Source organism: Atractosteus spatula, chromosome 6 (assembly GCF_055471065.1).
Source record: "Atractosteus spatula isolate fAtrSpa1 chromosome 6, fAtrSpa1.hap1, whole genome shotgun sequence".
NCBI classification, from domain to species: Eukaryota; Metazoa; Chordata; class Actinopteri; order Semionotiformes; family Lepisosteidae; genus Atractosteus; species Atractosteus spatula.
In genome coordinates, this window is record NC_142711.1 from 30158418 (window position 1) to 30176713 (window position 18296).

At 36.4% G+C, this 18296-nt stretch overlaps 1 pseudogene; it reads left to right on the top strand.

Moving 5' to 3' along the window:
• Positions 1 to 2837: 2837 nt before the first annotated feature.
• LOC148832740 (uncharacterized) lies at positions 2838 to 6070 on the top strand (annotated as a pseudogene).
• The last annotated feature ends 12226 nt before the right edge of the window (positions 6071 to 18296 follow it).

The window sequence follows — 18296 nt, forward strand, 5'->3', positions numbered from 1 at the left end:
GTGAAGATCCAAGGGAGAAAAGCTCCTCTGATACCAGAGACAGTCTCTGAAGTGTATGAGGATGGGTGATTGTGTTTGACACAGGCCAGCCAGGTGTGAGAGGCTCGCCAGCAACTGCGGTCATGTTGGAGTGTTTGTGTACAGTATGTTAGAGAATCGGACAGGGAACGACCATGGGAAATGAGTTTAACACAGGCTGGACGGGCAGCTGTGGGTGAGTTGGACAAAGGCTGGCTGGTCGTGAGAGAAGCATCAACAGCTGGGGGGCTATTTGTGTTCACCGTTAAAGCAACAGGGCTACTGGGGTGCAAGAAGAAGCAGTACAGGGTGTGTTGTGTAAGTGTTGTGACACTGAGGTCACTAGGAAAAATTGTTTATTTACTCACAGTACCGATTAGGTCCAAAAAAGAGAGCCATGCAAGATGAAGCATTCCAGAGGCTTCCCAAGGGGAGCTCATATCACAGTTGCCAGAGGTCATCAGAAAAAAACATTGAGAGTGTTGCAAGGTGAAGCTATTCAAAAGATGTTCTAAAGGTGGATTTTTCTCTTTCAGCAAACCTACATGTGGATGTGTGAACTCCAGCTGCCCCTGCAGACACCCCAAACACACTCTACAATACAATTGCTCTACACTTTAGACTACAACTCTTTCTTATTTCTAATGACTCTTCCTGGCTGCACAGGGTTGGTCTTCACTGAGCGTTCTACAGGCTTGAAACCCGCTTCCTCTTATCTGGATTGGACATATGCAAAAACTTTAGGGTTTATTTGATCATAAGTAATAACCAGGGGAGCAGCCTTCCACCCTGGAGACTGCCATGTTGGGTCACCTCCAGGTCAGCCCGATGTTACATGGTAGAAGTTTTTACACTCTTTACACACACACACAAGTGCCAATTAAAATGCAGAAAATAAACTACCTTGAAATATACTACTGTCTTTATATAGACTATTATATAAAAAAGAAAAAGTGCCAATAAAGTGGGATTTGCACTGGCACATGTGTGAGTGGTGGGTTGGAGAAGACCATCCTAGGGGAAGAGAAAGTCTATGCAGTCTTCATCAGAAGGGAAGGGAAGCCCTTGTAGTTTGGACTATTCCAGTCAGCTGACATCTAGTATGGGAATTAAGCAAGTTGTGGGGAAGAGTATGTTTCCTTAGAGAGAACTTGCTGAGGTTCCTCAAGTTCTGACTGGAATGGTTAACTTAATACAGTAAAAAAGTGGGTTAATAATTATTATTTTTATGAGTAAACATATATGAGTGTTATTTCTGATGTAAAGTGCATTACACTCAATATCGTAAATTTTCTCAACATTTTTCATATAAGATGTTTGATGCTGACAATACCACTGAAAACATTTTAAAAATGTGTTAACTGAGAAATCTACAGCTGTTTCAACAAACCCCCTCCAGAAAAATAAGGTGCCCTTAATAGGGCTTAATCCAAAAAAACAATGTAGCCCAATTATATACTATATGTAGTAGTAAGAAATTAGCATCAAGCAGTGATGCATTCAGACATCATTTTTAATCCACAATAAAGTATTGTCTAACTTTGCAATCTGAATGGCAAAAGATCATAAGATCATAGGCATGAGTAGGTGTTATGTTATTAAAATAAAAGTATAGATAGTGGAGTTTAATTTGAGATTGTGTGGCAGTTGCTAGATAAACTTGATCCATTTTGCACATATTCTACAAAAAAAATACTTCTGCAGCTACAGTATATCATAAAAATGTGCAAGAACACAAAACTCTTGAAATTTAATAGTACAATTAATCATATTAATAAAAGAAAGCCTGTGATAAACCATAAACACATGACACATTACGTAGAGAAAATGTATAAAATGGAAAGAAATATAATTTAATTCAGTTTGTCAAAAGATTGTTTGTTGTTTGTTGCTGTTGTTGTATACTTGGTGTGGTACAGTTTATCTCATTCTGACCACAGATAAAACATTTCCTGGAGGATGGTATATTAATATTTTCATAATACAGTTCAACTATTATTCTCTAAACATTTTTATACATCTTTTCTGTTTGTAAAGATGCATTATCACAACATATCAGTGTTGTAGCAAACACAGTCCTGGGTGCAAATAAAGTATTATTATGAATCTCGTCCTCTACATAATGCTGTACAGATGCAGCCATTCAAATTGCACGGTACAAACCCGTACCGCACACAACTACCCACAAGCCACCGCAGTCTACCGCGGTAAGTGATTGGCTGGCCAAAATGACCGACAGGGGCACTCGTGGTGTATTGGTCGGTAGTGAAAAGATTTAATCATTTAATCTCTTTACTGTGCACATTTTAATCCGCTTAGTATTGAATATTTATATGAAATTTCACCACTAAAGGGAAATTTTAGTAGCTGAGCATAAAAAGAAGAGGAGCATAACGCATCTGAAGGTCATAAACGATATTAATTTAGGAATATAAACATATTACTGTATGTAAACTGTACTGTATATGGCTGGTCTTGGTAGTTTAAAGAAAAAATACACACCAGTCTTCCATTTCCATTAATCTCAATTTTGAGATTAAATTCCGGTTCCGGTCGAGAGGGAACGCTGGCGCATTTGGCTGCCGCTCCTCTCACCAGTTTTTCATTTCTATCTACTTATTTATGTTTTTTTTTTCCTTTTTTTTCTCCTCGATTACACTGATTTCTAATTTATCTATTTTCATCCGCTTCACGCTATCCGCTCCACGTTCCAAATTCACAAATGCGACTTCCACTGCATTGTGAACTTACTCAACTGAAGACCTTCACCACTTGCTACCACCTTCTCTGGATTTCCTTCCCGTCTCGATTCATCGATCATGTCTCTGAGGTACACTGCACTGCAACTTCTTCAACTAAAACAAAGCTACTTCCTGGTCAAAGACACATTCGATTACTGCCGTTTTACTGGGATTTTACGACCGACTCGCCACATCCATCGCAGCACAGGATGCCGTTTTTTTCGTTCGTCTGCCTGCGGAGTCTCTATCCCTGCCTTTCGGCGCACGTCTGTTAGTCCATCACGTACCGGCGCCGATTTAAAAAATCTCCTCTCACTACCGCACCTGGACCGCACTCCACTTCCTCCTGCATCCCCAAGACTGGCCAGATCAGCGCTACTCAACACCCGCTCCGTTAACACCAAGGCTCTTCTTTTATGTGACATTATCAAAGAAAAACAACTGGACCTTCTGTGTTTAACCGAAACATGGCACAAACAAAACGATGGACTCCTGTTCAACCAACTAGTTCCTCCTGGATATGGTTTGTTTGACCTTCCGCGTCTTTCAGGCAGAGGCGGGGGCATCATTGTTATTTACAACCTTTTTTACAGTCTAAGTCCTATAGCTATACCTCCTCCCTCTTCTTTTGAGTGTCTTGTTTTAAATGTTTCTATCCCCCAATCTACTATTATTGCCACAGTTTACAGACCATCCAAACCCAGTGGAGTCTTCTTAGGTGAGTTTGCTGATTTTCTCTCATTCTTATCCCTTAAATTTAAAAGGATCCTTATTCTAGGGGACTTTAATATACACATTGATTCAACCTCTTCCAGTCTGGCTAAAGACTTCCTTTCTCTTTTGGGATGCTTTGACCTTACTCAGTTTGTTTGTACCCCTACACATAACAAAGGACACACCTTAGATCTAATTATTGCAAATGACTCCTTTGTCTCCCACTGCTCTCCCCTTGATCTAGGCCTCTCTGACCACTTAGCCATTCTCTTCAATCTGGAATTACCTGTTTCTAACACCTCCCCCCCACGCTCTGTAAATTTCCGCAACTGGCGATCAAATGATCACCCAAGGTTTGCAAATTCTGTTCTGTCCTCCTTATCCTGTTTCTCTTCCTCTGACCCTCTAGAGGACAAAATACAGTTACTTGACAATGCTCTTTTATCTACCCTCGACACCTTTGCTTCCTTAAAAACTCGAACCATCTCCTTCTCTCGCCCTGCCCCCTGGTACAATGACCATCTGCGTTTCATGAAGGCAGCCTCTCGCAAACTTGAGCGTAGGTGGCGTCTTTCCGGCCTAAATGTACATTATCAGGCCTGGAGAGATTACTTATCTGAATATAAGGTTACAATTGAGTCTGCTAGATCCACCTACTTCTCTCACATCATTGAAAATCACCAAAACAATCCCAGACATCTTTTCTCCACCATCAACAGACTGCTCAAGCCAAACTGCCCTACCACATTACCTGCCTCATCACAACTTTGCAACACATTCTTAGATTTCTTTAGTTCTAAGATTGACAACATCCGGCATCACATTCTCTCCACTACAGATATAATTTCCATACCTCCTCCCTCCTCATCCAACTTCTCTGGTTCCCTTCTCTCCAGCTTCTCTCTTCCTAAACAAACTAGTTACGCGCATGAAACCCACCACATCTATTTTAGATCCCATTCCCACCACTTTATTCCAGTCCTGTTTCTCTTCTCTCTGTCCCATTGTCCTCAATATAATACATGAATCCTTGGGCACCGGCATTGTACCAATGGTCCTCAAAACTGCTGCTATTACCCCCGTGCCAAAGAAGCCTAACATGGCTCTCGACAATCTTAACAACTTTCGCCCCATCTCCAACTTACCCTTTCTCTCTAAAATTCTAGAACGTGCTGTCACACTTCAGTTACATAACCACCTCATGACAAACAACCTTTTCGAACCCCTCCAATCTGGCTTCCGTCAACTTCACAGCACAGAAACCGCCCTAGTCAAAGTCACCAACGATCTCCTAATAGCTTCTGATTCTGGTTCTCTTTCCATACTCATCCTTCTTGATCTCAGTGCTGCCTTTGACACTGTTGACCATAACATATTACTTTCTCGTCTCGAGACTGTGTTTGGAGTCTCTGACACTGCCCTCAAATGGTTTAAGTCTTACCTCACTGATCGCTGTCACTTTGTCTCTCTCAATGGGTACAGGTCTGAAATTGGTCTTGTCAAGTCTGGTGTCCCCTAGGGCTCAATACTGGGCCCCTTGCTCTTCAGCATTTACATGTTCCCACTTGGTCAGCTTTTAAGATCACATGGCCTCAGCTTTCATTTTTACGCTGACGATACTCAAATATACATCAATACCAAACCCGACACTGATGTGGCTGTCTCTATTCTATCTAATTGCATCTCTGACATAAAAATTTGGATGACTCAAAACTTCCTTCATCGTAACTGTGACAAGACTGAAGTCATGCTTATTGGTACCCCCCATCAACTTCGTAAAGCCAGTCCTGTAACCCTGTCTGTAGATGGCTCTGTACTTGAGCTTCAATCAAAATTGAAAAACCTTGGGGTTATATTCGATTCTGGCTTAACATTCGACCCACATGTACAGCATACTGTCAAAACATCTTTTTTTCACCTTAGAAATATCGCAAGACTACGCCCTATGCTATCATTAACTGTGGCTGAAAAGCTGATCAACATATTTGTATTCTCTCGAATTGACTACTGCAATGCTCTACTCCCTGGGGTATCTAAATCTACTCTGAACAAGCTGCAGTATGTCCAAAATTCAGCAGCCAAAATCCCGACCAGGTCTAGTGCAAGTGTTCACATTACTCCTATCCTGGAGTCCTTGCACTGGCTTCCGGTCAAATTCCGCGTAGACTTTAAAATCCTCATGCTCACCTATAAGGCTTTACATGGCTATGCACCTCAATACCTGTCTGAACTTTTATCGCCCTACTCCCCACCTCGCAACCTCCGCTCTTCAAATTCTGCCCTCCTTACTGTCCCCCAAGCCCGTCTACATTGTATGGGTGACAGGGCCTTCTCCTGCTATGCCCCCAAGCTCTGGAACTCTTTGCCCAAGGATATTAGAGAGTCACCTTCTCTAAACTCCTTCAAATCCAGACTCAAAACCTTCTTCTTCAGAAAAGCCTTTACTTAACTGGTTCCATTCTTCACCCCTCTGCTCTTCTTAATACCACCTTCCACGGTCTCCTCTATTGTTATTGTTGTATTGTTGTAATTATAATTGTGTCCTATCTTGTGAAATCTTCTTATTTATTGTTGTAGTCTTCTTATTTATTGTTATTGTCATCCTGTAAAGCGCTTTGAGAAGCCACCTTTAAAGGCGCTATATAAAATAAAGTTTATTATATTATTATTATTTTTTCTCCCTAAACATTTTAAGCATCAAAGTTTTATGAAATGGTCCCCAAATATGCGATTGCTGTATAGAAAGAATTTTAATTAAAAAAAAATATTTAACACGAAAATTAAGCTGTTTACGTTCCTCTGCCTGAGAATATAGTCACTCGTTGCTACGCAACGCAGAAACACAGCCACAGGTAACTAGCAAAGAGAGGACATTAGCTAGCCAATATGATAAAGGAATAAATGATTTTTTTATTTCTTTTGCACATTTATTTGAACATTTCCATCGATTGTACAAGCACTTGGAAACTGTCCAATCCCTAGTTCTTCTGAATTTCTTTTATGCTCCGGGCATTCTCCCGGTCTGGCGCCGGTCTGTGTCTCCTAGGATATAATGCGGGCGATTTGTGTTAAAATTGGGTTTCCAATAACGCCGCGGCAAACTCTTGGTTTTTATGTCCACTATAACAGACAATCTCCCTTGCTTTTAACCGAACGTTTCATAATTTCCTAAAATGAAAATGCGACAGAATTCTGGGGTGTTCCTATATCAGAGATTACGGTACGGCTTCAGCATGGTGATTGGCTGACACCATCTGACACCCCTCTGATTGGGGAAAAAAGACCTGCTGATCTGTTCTACATAGCAGGAAGACAACAGCATATGCTGCTTCTATTCGAAACGCGTATTTTAAAAGTTTAATTAGTAAGTAAAAACCTTACAGCATACACAAATTTATAACTGATCAGGAGGAAGAAAAATCACCTGTGTTTCACGCATAAAAAGTGGTTATTAACTATTGAAACCTGTTTTTATTTCGCCTGGCATTCTACCTGAATGCCGAACTACAGTATCTGAGAAAAGCCACAATTGAACTAGTGTTGATAATAAGAGAGAGAGTCCCCATTACCCCCATTTTGATTTAAATCGCAAACACGTGTTTAATTAAATGTAGTTTTTGATTCACAATCAGACATCTTTGTCTTTGTCTTCTAAGTATCTTAATAAACTTTCAGCATAGCTTTCTCCCCGTTTAGATTTATTTTTCTTGGGATTTTGGGATCAAATGTGGAAAGATTAGATTGTAATCGTTTTTATTTTTTAAATACATTTTAGAAAAGTGTAATCTATACTAAAAAGCTGTATTTATTTAATACCACTTGATACTTATATTAATGGAGTTTAGTTGATACTGTTTAAACTTTTAATTATTTTAAATTGTATTACAGCATTGTACACATGCATAAAAGAGAAGAGAGAAAACGCAAGCCTTCTTCAGGTGTGAGGGTCTTCTGCTCAGAATGAAATGCTAAAATGTAATGTAGGCTCTGAATGGGTTCAATTATGATTTGGGCTTGATTAAGGTCGCTGCCTTTCATCTAAAATCCTGCTTAAATCCTTCTAAACTAAAAATTAGACACAAGAAGAGAAGAGGCTCTGGTGAAATTTCTCTTTTTTTTTATTTCTCTTTTTTTCTTGGAAAAACATCTTACCCGCTGCAATCCGGGCACAGAAGGATTAAAAGAAGTCAGACAGATTTCAGTGCTTTGTGTATATTCTTATGGCAGTGGGGGCAGGGTGTGTGAGAACAGGTTTGGTTGAAATTGCATTGAAGATCTATGTTCTTCACACCTGAAACATTTTCTCTGAAAGCATTTTCTTCCCAGTTTAACCGATCTTGTAACAGCATGTTACAGTTTACTATTATTAACCATATTAATTTTAAGTGCTTAATGCCATTTTTTGACCACGCACGAATATTCTTATGTCCATATCTTTGCAAGGGAATCAGTGTGAATTGTAATACTAATTAAATGACCGCGGGCACTTTCCACCCCCTCTGACAGCAGGAAGATTCCTATTCTTAGCTCTGCAGCTTATTACAATATAGGGTGTTCAAACCGTTTTTTTTTACACAGTGACACAGTGTCACGTTGTGAATCTGTTTTTCCGTGTTTACAAAGAAAGTGGAATACAGTGATAATACCTGCTATATAGATACATATGTTTAGATATTTAGACCCTTAAATTAATATCATTATTAATAATAATGATAATAATGATAATTGGCCAGTGAAAGCTCTGTTTTCCTTCACATGAATGCCTGAAACATTTTACCGAACCCAGGATTTTATACTATATTCCCCATTATAAAACAGATAATTCCGGTCCTGAAGTCTGATTGCCTGACATATATTCGAAGAAGTCCTATATTTTCTAATATAGGCACATCCCGGAATTTTGACTTCACTGTGTAATGAAGACATTATAAGAAACCAAAGCGTAGATAAAAAAGCTTGGATTCTCATGTAACTGATACAAGTATCTTTTAATACAGTCTTTGTTGTGCTCTTGAGGATCCTTGTGATATTTTGAGCTCTGGTTGAATGATAAGTGTCGCAGTTTAAATAATTTTCGTTGTTAGAAATTATGAAACGCTCTGTTAAAAGCAAGGGAGTTTTTATGTCCGTTTTAGTAAAAGAAAATGCCTGACAAAGTAGGGCTTGGACAGTTTCCAAGTGCTTGTACAAATGTGCTAAAGAAATGAACAAAAAAAGTCATTTATTCCTTTATCATATTGGCTAGCTAATGTCCTGTCCTTGTTAGTTAGATCAACGAAATGCTGTGGTGTTTGTCAATGAAAAAAATAAGTCTTTTCGTTTAAAATGACGGTTAGAAAGAATGTGGACCAGCGTAATACTTTGAGTTTACAGCTTGTCCAAAGTCATTCATTATTAATACTATTAGTAATATCTTCGGTAAAGGCTTTGATGCATAAAATATTTCTGCATAATTAAAATATTTATGATAAAGGTAGGTTGTGTACTTTTGCCCAACTGAGCAATCTTGCTTTCATAAAATATACCAACTTTTTAATGACTGGTGATTAACATGCTGTAATACACAGTTTAAATTTAAAAGCTCAAATGCTGTACATGAGAGGTTAAGCTTTATTGGATCCTCCTGGCGGTTTTACAAGGTGATTCCGGATACTTACCGGTATGATGTCAAATGACACGTTACACCGCGTGATACTGCGTGAAACTGCGTTTTGATGCGACATGCCCACCGCAGCGAACCGCGAAATACCCCACGCGTTTTGAATGGCTGCATCTGTATACTAGCAGCAAAATAAAAAAAAACAAAACTAGCTTACTCACTAATATTCAGCCTCTGAGTCCCTATTTATTTGTCTTCTACAATAATTTGATACAATTGACTGTTAAATTGTCCACTGTTGGTTAGTAAAACATTACATGACACCAGTTCACTGCCCATGGTATTGCATGGTATAGAGATCCTTGGTCTGATTAATTTTTCATCATTGCTACTGCATGTCTGTGTTTCTCTGTTTCATCGTTAGTCTCCATGTGAATGCTCTATGCTAGCAAAAATGAGCAGGTGTTAACAGACTGCAGGCTAACATTCTTGATCAGTTTTGAGTCTTTTAAAATGTGACTGTTTGAGTCGCCTTGGCTACCATTTGGTTACAAGCCCTTCTCTTTATTTTTTTGAATTAGCACCACTTTAAATGATTTGGGGGCTTAAGTTAAGTAATATGACTTTACATATTGTGGAGACGAAATGGCTGATTTAAAAATAATACCTTGCTACGGAATATAATTAAGATAGTGTGACATAGCTCTTATAAACAAATGCTAACATACTGTACTTCAGTTTAGCATGATAAAATGAAACATAAAGCATATTAAAATAGTATAAAACGCAGAGGAAAGATATTGTAAAAGTATCAAATACATTTGCAATGGGAGATCTCTCAAAGGGTAGGCATTAGAAGTAATTTCTAAAATGTATTGCTGTTCAGCAAGCTACCAAAGTAGTTTCACTTACTTAAAAAAGTAAATGCAAGTTTCCAATTTCTTTCAGGGGATTATGGTCAAATAAAAAAAAAACAGAAGCAAAATACAGTCCATCTGATTTGAGACACTCCATTCTGAATCATTTGAATGCTGGCCTTGGATAAATCAGTATTATACAGGATAAAGCATGTTTAGGCAAAAGAAAATATGTGGAAAATTAACACCATTTATCATGTTACTCTAATGTATTGCCATTGAGAACAAACTCTGGAATGTCTGAAAACCCAGAGACGTAAGGAAAGCAACAAATAGAGCTTAAATGAATTAATACAGCATGGGCATAATTCAAAATAATTAAATCAACAATCACATTTCCAAAGAGATAAAGGAGCAAATTTCCTAAATCTTATTAAATCATTTGAAGAGAATAAGACAAGCTCTGGCATTCACCCTGAAACCAGCATTTGAATGAAAACCACAAATGTTTGCATGCTGTAACTGAAGCCAATACAAAGTACAGTACCTTTCTGTGAGGTAAGGTCTTATAAATATGGTGAAAGATGATTCCTGTCATTCATTAATATTTCAATGTATTTTTCTTTAATTAAATATTAAAGCTTACAAGTTAAAAATGCTACATTTAATTCAGGGGAATGTATTATCATTTATCATCATAATTTCTTATGATAAATACTATTTAGTTCTTAAAATGGTGTGCTAATTAGTTTTTGTTCTATAATTTATGTTACTGTGAGTGATACAATATACTTTACAATTGTAGAACTTTAGGATAATAGAATGTAATTGTACCAGAGGAAATTAAGGTTATGGATCATCAAGACTCAAAAACACTTAGCTTTTAAAGCTAACTACAAGGGAGTGTTATTAATTCTAATATGAATAGTGTTAGAAGAGCTAATTAGATTGCATTTTACTTCCTCTGAGGCCTTTTGTTAGGGTTCAGATGTCAAATTAAGTTATTTTCCAAGCACAATAAAAGCAATATATTAATAAATATGGTTACTAGTTTTTCTACATTAAAGAGAAAAGAAAGGGAAAAAATGTGTGGCACCAAGGGACCTCCACAAAAACATATTTACTATAACCACATTCTAAACATTTTTAAATTCAGTTAAGATGTTAACCTTTCTTCTGATCCAGAAGAAAGCTATTTGATAGCCATTATTGTGTAAATTATTTGTGTGGTGTTACATTTTTTCCTTAATCAGAAACAAGATTTGTTTTAAGAAAATCAATACGTGTCATTATGATGTTACTGCACTTTTGATATCTGCAAGTGAATTTAAATTTCATTTCACTTTTTACCAAGAAAGGACAGATGAACAAGTCACAGTTTCAGCGCATATGTATTACTTTATCAAAACATCACAGACCTAACAAGAATAAAATAATCTGTCTTCAGGAAACTACATTCTAATGAACTGATGTTTACACTCTGCATGAATTTGATGTTGAATTTATCTTTCCCCTCGCATCACATCTGTGACATATTACTGTGGGGGTTTTGTGCATTTACTGGGACAATTATTAATTGTAGCAGTAAGTCACAAAATGATTATTTGATGGCTATTAGAAAACCGACCTTGCGGGATAACTCAGCAACGCACACATGGATACTAATACACAACAGTACATTTATTAATACATAAAATGTTATAAACATAACAGATCTTAAGAGTGAGGGTTAGCAGAATACAAAAGGTATACATTTAATCACAAAGAGTTACAAACTAAGAGGGAAACACATTCAGTATACCATTCATTTATATAGTTTCCTTAATGAGCTTTGATTACAATTTCTACACTAGATACTCGAAAGCAAGTACGTCACTCATAGGAATTAAATTGATATCAACTCAGGTTGAGGTAACAATTGAATTCTCGAACTGCAATGCAGAATGTTGAATACTCATCTAATCTGTGTGGATTCAGATCTCCTGCGGACACAAGGGAATAGCGACAGGCTGTTGCTGCGTCCAATCGGCATCATCTGGCCCGGTGGCAGGCAGTCCTGGTTCGGAGTGAGGTGTGGGAGAAGAAAGGAGAGATTCCTGCTCTCTGAAGACCGGCTAGTCAATCCTGGTTTAACTAGCAGAGATTGTGCACAAGGAAAGTGACTGCGGGTCCAAGCAAGTCACACTCTTAGACGGGAAGAAGACCGGTTCGTTCCCGATGTAGCACTAGTCCTGAATACTGATATTCAGCTGTCGACAGTTCCGACCGTAGTTCACTCGTTGAACAGGCGAGCATTTGCGGTGTGGTACCGGCGGTTCACGAGGCTTGCTGCTGGGCTAACCTCAGGCAGATCCTTTGGTTACATGCGGGCGACCTCCATTCTCGACTCTTAGAACAACAAAAAGTCCTGGCACTCGGACCCACTGGTCGTTACATGATTATCTGAGATAAGTCTGAGAATGTCCTGGAGAAGCCCCTTCTGGGCCTTGTGCTGCCTGTTTTATCTGGAGGAACTACGGTCATTCATTGGTTGAATGTTTCACTGGCATTCGAGACCCACGTGGGGTTACCCTGCCCTACCAGTTCCTGATTGGCTGATCGAGGTGGAAGATGAGTAACCATGCTCTCTGACATTAGGGTTGTAAACAACCTGGGTTGCGACTTTCCCAAGGAATCTCCCAGACAGTAAGGCGCCAGAGATGACCATTTATTAGGGTGGCTGGAGAATCTCAGCCTTGGGATTTATTCCTTATCAGGAAACTCTATCAGCTAGAAAAACACCTTAAATGTGAACCAAATGGAATGACTTCTCTGTATCCAGCAACACTGAGATGAGGGAGAGAGGGACTGGCAAGGGAGCAGCAAACTTAATTTTTGTATTTTTAATAAGCTTTGCCGCTACATTACTGTAGTACTAAGTGTGTTTTAATCAGTTTTTCTGCAATCCAATGAAAAGGCCTGCAAGATTGGAAATTGTTAGTACAGGTAAGTACAATACACTAGGATTCCATTTGCATTCACCAATTGTGATGATGCATTGACAAATGAATAAATTACAATACATTATCTGAAGCTTAATCTTTCTACTGAAAAAAAAAACATGTAAACCTTGACAACGTATAATCATTTTTGTCAAGTATAATTACTCTCAGCAGTGAGATATGATTTTGGAAAAGATTTCTTTCAAGTTGTTTACTTGACTATACAGTATATACAGTTTATCTGTGCAATATAATTTGATAAGGTTATGTAAAACATCCATATGTCTACCTTTATGTATTCATGTACCTTTATGTAATTCTTTGAATTTAGTGTTGTCACTCAGTCATCAAATTTTCTAAGAACAGAAATAAATCAAAAACTAAAATAAAAGTAATATAGAAACCCAGTTCATAAAGTCAGGTTTCTTTTGGTTAGAAACATCTGTCAGAAAAAGACAACATAAAACAATGACAGTTCTAAATCCCCTGTTAAATAACAATTTAGCTGGTTGATGCAAGATGTTTCTGAAAACATAAACCTACTGTGTAGGTACATATTTGAAATGTACAGTTCTTTGCTAGAATTCTTAATTTTTAATTTGACAAGTTTATGACATGGAGCAGTATGAAACTTGTCCTTTTAAAATGGTAAATTAATTAACCAGGTTAAATTCACTTCTATAAAAGAAACAGTACTAAACACTAATCCACTGAAGTTTGTTTTGGAAATACATCTAGAAATGGATTCCTTGTTCTGTGGAGCTCTGTGTCACCTAGTTTGAACTATATTTTTTGTAATACTTTCAATTCTTCAATAAAACTATAGAATTACAAATTAAAGGGCTTGGTCAATTTACAAAATAAATGTAACTGGTCAAACCTAACAAATGAGTCTCTATATTATTAAGAATATTATAGTATACTATATTATTATTATTATTATTATTATTATTATACACATTTTTAAACTAAAATTAAACAGAGATCTCTTTGCAGTTCTTTCTTTTAAAGTTTTTTTTAATTGAACAAAAATTCATAAAAACGATAGGCCTAGCCAAGTGAAATAAGTACCCCTGTATATAAGAAAATACTGTTCCTGAATGTGTTTTTTTATTTTGTAATATAAAATTACAGATCAGTTAAATAATTGTTTGTGCTGACTTTGAGGAATTAAGAAACAAGTAATACATTTGTGCCAATGAATTTTGCCACCAAATTATATTGTATTTGAATAATAATTTACAAAATCACACTACTGTATGTTGTTTTGTGTCTCTGCTTGTGCATATCTAAATTTTATGTAACACTTAGAAGTGTGTTTTATTTTAAATCTGCTAAAAAAATAATACAAATATTTTGTTTTTCTTTCTGTTTGCTTCAGCTCCTTTTAGCAAAGGAGTACCTCAGGTGTCTAATTTGTCAGCAGTCTTCACAAGTAAACCTCTATTTAGGAGCATGGCACATTTTCTTCCTGAGATGCGCTGAACCAAACCCTGGAAGTAAATAACTAAGACTAAATTAAGGAAAGTCAATGAAGAAGTGTATTTATTGCCACTGGCATTTCATGGAACAAGATTAATATATATATATAGGACATTTCTAATATGAAAATATTATTTTGTGTCATCATTAATCTCAAAAAAGAACTTTCAAACAGTTCAGAAAATTAACTTTTTCGTTGTTGACTACAGGCAGTTTCATCCAAATGCCATTACCTGGTTTGGTGAACCAAACATTGGCAAGACACAAAAAATAGGTGTAAATTTTTTAGGAGATTACTTTTATACAGACGTACCTCATGCATGATTAATTAAAGTATGCTTTATGGATTTGTTCAGTCCTTCTCTATGAAATGCAAGCAACTAAATTACTTTTAATCTCATGTCATATCATTAGCTTTCACAGAGTTGTCTTATTTTTAACTGTTTAAAAGCTGAGTGCAACATTGACATTTTCCTCTTAGTTTTATGCTTTATAAACTAGGAGGTCCTTCTTACCACATAAAAGTATAAGCCAATTACATTGGCAAAGATTTAACAACCTGCTGATCCTGTCCTCTGGGAAAGACCACTATCAACATCCATGGAAAAATATGTGATCTATAAAGAAAAGCATGAAGAGGAATAGAAATTGAAAGATAATCCAGATATTAGCTTCAAAGATGGCACCCATTTTGTAACTACTGTTCACTGTTTACAACTAATTGAATTCCTTTCTTATCAAATTAATCTATGGAGTCATACCTAAGAGATTAGTCTGATGTGGAGTGTTAAAAAATTTAAACCATACAAAATAGTCAAAACAGTATTGTAAGAGACTGTTGCAGACCAGCAAAACAATATTAACTTTTTAATAAAATAACAGAAGTATTTGAGAAGAGAAAGTTTCACCAGTGTAGAAGGTTAGGTAAACATAGAAGATATATTTATAAAGATATGTTATATTTATATTAGAAAGCAATACAACAGCTACAACTAGGGGAACTAGTGGAAGGAATTATTTTTTAATTAAAGTACTGACCCCCTTAAAAACAAGCATATTTAACCTAAAATTATTCATATTTCCATTTAAAAGTATTCAATTATTTAAACAACATGTTTAAAATTATAGCATTAAACACAAAATCTAATACATTTTGTTTATTGTTAGCGGATGAGAGAATGTAAATGAAAAAAGAAGACAATATTCACTATACCTTTCCTCTGAAAAATGATTAGGACTGAATGAGAAACAGAAATGAGAATACATTACATTTTACTATATAGTAAATTATAATATATAGAATGGGGAAAGTAACTTGATTAGAAACGAGTTTGAAATGGTATTTTTTATTGCTATTAGCAAATTGTGATATAACATTGTATGGTATTCATTTGTATATGTGCAGTATTCAGCAAAATAAGAGGTTTTAATTGGATGTTGCATGAAGAAGGCTTGTCAATCTACTGAACAGTGTCTTGTTGTAGTGTCTGGTAATAAACATTTAAATGTAAAATTTGAAGAGACTGAAAAAGAATTTATTATTTTGGGTGAACATTTCAAAATGCAGTAAATAAGCAAAAAGTTTACTTGTCTTTATTTGTAAAATTACAGTGCTCTGTAACACTGTAGTTTTTCAGGACTCTGGCATTGATAGGGAACTTTGGAGTTCTCATAAGAAAATAGTCTTGAATTTAAAATTTTATTATGTCTTATATATCATATATTTTACTTCCGCTTTAAAGCAATTCTCTCACAGTTTATCTATTGATCTATTATTGAAATGTGTTTTCAAATGCTCTACCCACTACTGTGTCACTCAATAACTTTCTTGCTGCTGTTTACTATCGGAATTTAAACAACAAATCATTGCAAATTCCATGGCTTACTCCTATTTCTTTAGTTAGCCAACCAGATGCTGGGTTATTGTACTTCTGATTTGCCTTGCTCCCAATTCTGCAGTTTGAATTCTCACTTGTATTGTATGTGCAACTCCTCAATCCTCTGTTGAGATCTTTGTAGTAGCTTCCCATGAGGTTCCCAATAGCTCTATTTACTACTGTTGGTTCTCCATAATCTAGGTCCCCTGCTGATTTCTTATGTTCTTAGGATGAGAATTGACAAAATCCAGATTTCTTGTATGCTTCAAATACCTTAACATTCATAAAAGCATGTATCCATAACCACATAAAATACATCTGACTATTTTTGTGAAACCTTGTAAGGCTTACTCCAAAATTTTCCATTGGGATTGACTGCAAACACAAGACTCATAATATCATAGCATATCCTAAATTGAAAAGCACCATAAAATATTGTTTATGTACTGTATTTTTGTACAAGCAACAGATTAAAGTAACACATAAGCACCAGATTAGATGGATAATTCACAGCAGTGACTTCTCTGAACATATTTGCTTTGTAGTGTCTGGGGAAATTGCAAAGAAGACTCTAAACTAGGGGAAAGGTGAACAAAGTTATTTTATTAGTTTCTTTTTTGTTATATAGTGTGAATATTTACTCCTAGTTGAAGAAAAAGGTCATGTGCATTTGTCAAGAGCACCCTAAATGTTGAAGAGTATGTCCAGAGCTTTAAGAAAAAGGTTAAAGCTGACAAGTCAAAGGCATTCTGGGAATGTCAGCAAGTGTATCTTTCAGGACAGATTTGTCCAAAATCGCTAAAGTGAACTTTAGTTCAGTCTTAATTTTAATGTAATTCTATGACAGTTTAGACTCTCCTTATTTTTGAATGAGTTTATTAGATCTTCTTGTGCTTTAGTTTTCACATTATCCAGTGGTATAAGCCCTTTTGAAAGACTCTCTGGTCTCTAAGTACAAAGTGCATTCAGCTTTATTGTGCTTGTTAACATTTGTTGTTGACCCTTGGATTATGAACCTAAAGTATTCTTTAGGATCTGATTTAATCTTTTGCTTTTAGTGCCCCTGCGTTTGGTGATCACCCTATTCATTTTTTAGATGAATCTCTACATTATCAGACATGTATTTTGTCCAAATGTTGGTGATGCAATCTGTGATTTTTTTGTAATTTATAATGGAATGCATCCCTTTAAAGGTCAACTACAAGTCTTTGTAAATTCACTTGATTTCAATGTAGCAAACCCAGTTTATTATCCTCTGAGTGTGGAACATTTTAACATGATTAATCAAATTTATTTTAATTATGGTTGGCAGATTTGTATTGCTTTTATTTAGGAGACAGACCTGACCAAAGACAAGCTGAAAGGGACATCACAAATTAAATACTGAAAGTGTGATATACTATTAAAGTTGTAGTGAACCAAGAAGTGAAAGACCTTGCAAATTCTCCTTCAAGAATGAACTTACTCTTTCCCACACTGTAAGACCCACAAGGCCTTAACAGGAGAGTTAGCACCAAAGGAGAAGTGATAGAATTCTCACTGAAAATATCACAATCACACAAGTGCTCAGGAATCCCCCAGGGATTGATATTGCATGTCCATCCAAACATTTTATGAGCTGTACACATTGCACCATCCACAAGGGCTAATGTCATACTGTAGTTCAACCAGGAGATGCCTGGACTAGGAAATCAGACTGTGCTCTAACTTAATGTTTTCAATTTTTAAGACACCCTGACTCTCCAATTAAAATGTTTGGATGGTTTTAAAGGATGTGTGTCATCTTGTCCTCTTAGTGTGTCATATAGGACTTAAAAAAAGACAAATAGTAGGTAATTCCTGTATTTTTAAAATAGCTCCAAAAGCCTGGATTTTTTACAGGTTAATATTACAACGCATGCACTAATCGGGGAAAGACATTCTATAAGCCAGCAGCCATATCACTCTGCAACTCACAACTGGCAACCCACTAAAGCTAAGCAGGTGTGAGCCTGGTCAGTAACTGGATAGGAGACCTCCTGGGAAAA